This window comes from Pinus tabuliformis, chromosome 3_2 (genome assembly GCF_031772625.1).
Source record: "Pinus tabuliformis cultivar Carrire ecotype Pingquan chromosome 3_2, CPIR1, whole genome shotgun sequence".
In the NCBI taxonomy this organism is placed as follows: Eukaryota; Viridiplantae; Streptophyta; class Pinopsida; order Pinales; family Pinaceae; genus Pinus; species Pinus tabuliformis.
In genome coordinates this window covers 645,803,676-645,809,227 of record NC_142302.1, presented here as the reverse complement: position 1 = coordinate 645,809,227, position 5,552 = coordinate 645,803,676, and the positions used below count along the sequence as shown (strand labels likewise).

The following is a 5,552-nucleotide window of genomic DNA, read 5'->3' as shown; positions in this document are numbered from 1 at the left end:
GCTGAGTTCTGTAGCGTACGGAGTGTTTATCAAACAACACTGAATGTAATGTTGAATATGAAAAATTCAGTCAGTCCAAATTATGCTGTAAGCGGAAGAGCAGAATTCCCTTGATCTGACCTACCGTTACCGTTACGCCCATATTCTCGTAAATTAAATTTGGCCTGTAAACAAGAAAAACAGAATTCCCTAATCTATCTGCTGTTACCGACACGCCATTCTCATAAATTTGGTATGTAAACAGAAAAGCAGAATTTCTCATAAATTTAATTTGCTCTGTAAAGTAAAATTGGAACTTCAACTTCGTCCTGAAGTTAACGGGATTCCAGAGCAAACAGAATTCTTGAACTCTACCTTCCGTTGCCGGGATTTGAACCCGGGTCGCCTGGGTGAAAACCAGGTATCCTAACCGGACTAGACGACAACGGAATTAGCAAAGATTGGGAAATATCTTTATTAATTAAAATTCCTAGTACTCAAATCAAATATCCTTTTTATTTCTCACTAGCTTTCAGAAGCTTCCACCTAGCGTGGTCTGCCAATGAGCCATTGACCCCAAAGTGGAAACCGCCCTTGATATTCCTTGGATCAGTTGTAAAATAAGTTAGTCTATCTCATGTTTGTACCCGGAGAACCAGAGTATTTAAATCGTAGGTTAGAGGTATATGGAGCTTACTGAATTTAATTTAATAAATTATAAAAGGATTATCCCATATAAATTATTTTAAATATGGATCTAAAAATAAAAAATTATATGTATAATTTTTTTATAAGGTAAAATATAATATATTATTTTTTATTGTTTAAATTGTAATTTTGAGTACTATATAAAATATATAAGATTAAATATACATTTTAACCATACAAAATTATTTTTTTCATGATATATACGTAATTTGTTTAAAATAATATATAATATGTACATAATTGATATTAAAATATTTGATATAAAATGTATATTAAAATATTTGATAGTGTAAATTATAATTGTTTTTTATTATTAATATATATATATATGTATGTCAATATTAATTTGTATTAAAATATTTTATTTTAACAAATTTTTTATATATAGATATATATGAAATTCATATCTACATATTAACATAAATCTTCAAATAATTTATTTAAATTTCTTGTTGAAAATATGAAAAATATAAGATATAAACATTTTACTCACATGTTTTACTTCTGATTACTTATAACATATTCACTTTTTTTTATTATAACTGATATTATTTTTCTATTTAAAATACAATTTTTATTTTTTCAAACAAACAAACGATCTCAAACAACCCTGTCCATTCAACAATATCTTATTATTAAAAAAATTATAAATTTATATTTTTTTCAAAATAAAAATAAACTTTGTTTAACACTCATATTCATGGTTCATGATCTCTGCGAAGGCCTATCCAACAAAGCCATCAACTGACACGTGTCTCTGTTTTTTTTTTTTTTTTTTTTTTTTTTGTGTCTACTTGCAATTCTCAGCTTCTATTAATCTTATCAATAATAAAATGTATATTTGTACTTTAATTTTACATGGTTTAGTATTAAAAGTTATATAAAACCATGGTTACGAAATTAAATGATTATACCATGTTCATTTTTTAATAGTTTTGATGTTTATTTTTAGCTCATACATATAAATTTTATTTGACTTTTTTTTTTTTTTTTTTTGACATAATTTGTGTTACAATTAAATTTCAATATTTGATTTTATTTACATAATAATAATTTCTAGATCTAAAATTAACATGAATCTATTCTAGTGTGTATAAAAAAAGAGAAAGTGCATTATAGGCTTGACATTACTTAATAATTATTTAATTATTTTCATATTTTTGAAATTTTAAAAATAAATCTTGGTGATTATTTAGCTAATTTAATTTCAAGTTATATAATAATTGTTTAATTATTTCCATATTATTGAAATTTTAAAAGTAAATCTGGGGACTATTTTAACTAATTTAATTTCAAGTTATATGTTTTTATTGTTTTTTACTCTAATTCAAATATATTTAAACTAAGCAAGAGTAGCTACTTTGTGAACTTTGTTCAAATGTGTCAGTGAGTTCATACCTTTTAAATTTCAATAATTAAACTAAGCTGTAGAAACGTCAGCTATATTGCCTTATTTAATTTTATATTTATAGTTAAATTAAATAAATATATAAAAAAATGTTTTTGTGAAAATGAATTACTTTATATACTTTTGCTTTTCTATATTTACAAAAAAATACATTTAAAAAAACATTTATATACTTTTGCTTTTCTATATTTACAACAAAAATACATTTAAAAAAACATTAAAAATGTTTAGTGGGATGAAAATGCATAATATTCTCAATTTATTAAAGGTTATTTAAATAAATTTAATTATTTGTAAAATTTAAAAGTGATTCAAAGTTTATTAACTTATTTGAAGGGATATAAATTTATCAATTTTATTTATAAAAATAAAAAAACATTAAAAATGTTTAGTGGGATGAAAATGCATAATATTCTCAATTTATTAAAGGTTATTTAAATAAATTTAATTATTTGTAAAATTTAAAAGTGATTCAAAGTTTATTAACTTATTTGAAGGGATATAAATTTATCAATTTTATTTATAAAAATAAAAATTTAGAAATTTTTTAGGTTTATTAATTTTTTGTAAATTTTTATATGAAATAATATGAATTATTAATTTTATTAAAAGAAAAATAGAATAATTTTTTATTTCAAAATTAGAAATTACAAATATATATATATATATATGATTAAGTTATTTTCGAAATAAAACATTAATATCTATATCTAGATATATATGATGATGATGGTGGTGGTTAACATTCCCTGAGACCAAACATTGGTCTATGACACCTAAAGAAACAAATTATTTATTTTGATTTAAGATTTTATACATATGCTCAGAAAGCTTGGAGAGAAGCCTCCTGAGCTCAATATAATTTTGACATTGTAAAAGGTTATGAAGGTCAGTATTGTAACATAGATTGTGAAACTGAGATCTAATGTAGTTGTACCTGGGGCACTCTAAGAGGAAGTGGTTTTCATCTTCAATGTTCCTATTCTCACACACACATATATAATTTCTAATTTTGAAATAAAAAATTATTCTAATTTTTTTAAAATTATATATATATATATATATATATATATATATATATATATATATATATTTGGGTGTTTAAATTTTGATAAATTTAATAATTTTTAATATGATAACATTAAAAAGTTTTGTAATATTTTTATAAAAAAATAAATTTATAAGAATTTTATTTAGTTTTTAGTTTTTTTTTGGCCATTCAATTTAATTTTCAAATTATTAAATATTATTATTGGAGGGCATTTTTACTATGTTAATAATCCAATCCTTTTATTAATGTAATTTGATTAAATTGATATAAATAAGAAGAACTCATATAATATATTAAAGTTGATGTGATAATTATGTTTAAATGATGAATATATTGAAATTCACTAGATGCTTTTAAATGTTATGGTTGATGTGTAAACTCACGATTTGATAACATGATTTATAGAATTGAATTGATTTATTATCCAAAATTATTAATAGAATGGTTAAGTGTAATAGTTAGGAATTCCAAATGCATGGATTGTAGAGGGGGTTTATTTATATGAACCTTAGTTGGTTAATAGATTGGTGCTTCAATTGGGATATTATGTTGCAAACATGTGGATATGATTTATATTGTTATCAACAATGTTATTTAATGTGTTTCTAAATGCATAGATAGATAAAGAGGTGTGTCATGTGTATTATCAAGAGAGGAGGAGGATAAATCCTTGTGCCTACCTAGTAGGCTAGTAGCAATTCTATTCGTGTAATGGGTTGAATATTGTGCTCACATAAAGTTACATGTTACCATGAGGGAAGGTTATAGGTTGGTCACTGACGAGGTATATACATTAATGAAAGTATATTGTATTCTTTAATGATCATGAGTCTCTCACCATGAGTAAATGAGATGGAGTTAACACATGTATCTCCTATTCTACATTAGTTTCCACCCACCTTGAAAAAACATTTGTAACTAGTAGGATTGGGGTGGCCATAACTTGACCCTTGATACTAGTTATATCTATTGGTACTAGTGTTGATTGATTGGTACTCATTATTATAAGACAAAGTGTTATTTATGTGTGAAACATTTGAAATGGTATATTAAGTAATTTCACTCATTAAATTATATTTATATAGAGATAATTGCATTCATTTAATTAGAGGGGACATCTATGGAGAAAATAGATTTGATTTCATCATGCTATTTGAAATGGAAGCTAGGCATGAGATACACAAGTTAATAGAAATAATTCTTCTGCTATTTCAAGGTTTTATATTGAAATATGAAATCTAGATTATGAGGGTTAATTTTACTTATATTTTGGATTTATTAATTACTATTTGTTTTCTTATGCATGTAATAGACAAAATGTAAAAATAGAGATCAGTGAAATACAAACACATTCCAATCACAATAAGCACTAAGATATAATATGGGATACCCTTTCGGGAGAAAACCTAGCTGGAAGGTGAACCTACTCTACTCTCTTTTGTCTAAATGAAAATGATGCAAATACAAAGGAGTAGGTACTCTCTATAGAGTTACCTGAAACTTGTGGTAGATGGGCTACCATTCTGTAACAACCCCTTGTTGATTTTCCATGTAAATAAAAAAAAAGACCAAGGTCATAGGACATGTATTCAAAGTTGAATGGTGGATAAATATTATAGTGGGAATCACTTGTGGTTTATTAATGGCTGTGGAAATTGGTAAAGGCATTAGCAAAAAGTTAAAGAGGCAATAATCGACATTTAATTATGAGAAATAAAGAAAAATATGAGAAATGAAGGTGAAAAGACACAAATATGCATGCAAGGGAAATTAGAGAGAAAATGAAGTAAAATGAAAGAAAAAGGAGAAATCAATGATAAAAAGGCACCAAACAAATAGTTCACAACTTTTGTCAATTCAGATTTTGGATCTCTTACACTTTTGCACTCTTATACCATTCTTGGAGCATTCTAGCATTGGGACTTGGAGAGAAGCAAACTAGAAAGCAAAGGAATTCATGGGCAACATGAAAATAAGGTTGGATCAAAAGCTACATGAGACGTACATTGTAGGTAATAGGTTGCATGTGTGATTTCCTTGTTGAGATCTGGATGCATGGTACATGCATGTGGTTCTATGGCTATTTTTTATTATTACCATGGATATTTTCCAGGATTGACAATGGTTTTTAGCCTTGTCTTTACATTTCCTAGATAGCCATGTTGTAGTGGTTCTTTATCTGGAACTTTGATTGGTTCTAAGGTTCCCTATTGGTTGTAGGTTGGGATAAAATCTTTGGAGCCTTGGAACAACTTGGGTTCCTGGGAGGCTGTGGGTTGAGATGGGATATTTGTAGAGCCCTGTAATAGCTTGGGTTTCCAGGAGGCAGTGGGTTGAGATAGAATCCATGGAGCCCTTGATAGCTTGGGAAGAGACCAATCTATTTGGTATTAGTGATTTCTGGAC

At 26.1% G+C, this 5,552-nt stretch overlaps 1 non-coding gene across 1 annotated transcript; it reads right to left on the bottom strand.

The window, feature by feature from the left end:
• Positions 1 to 355: 355 nt before the first annotated feature.
• TRNAE-UUC (transfer RNA glutamic acid (anticodon UUC)) lies at positions 356 to 429 on the bottom strand. The gene has a single exon. It is a non-coding gene; the product is annotated as a tRNA-Glu (tRNA).
• Positions 430 to 5,552: the final 5,123 nt, after the last annotated feature.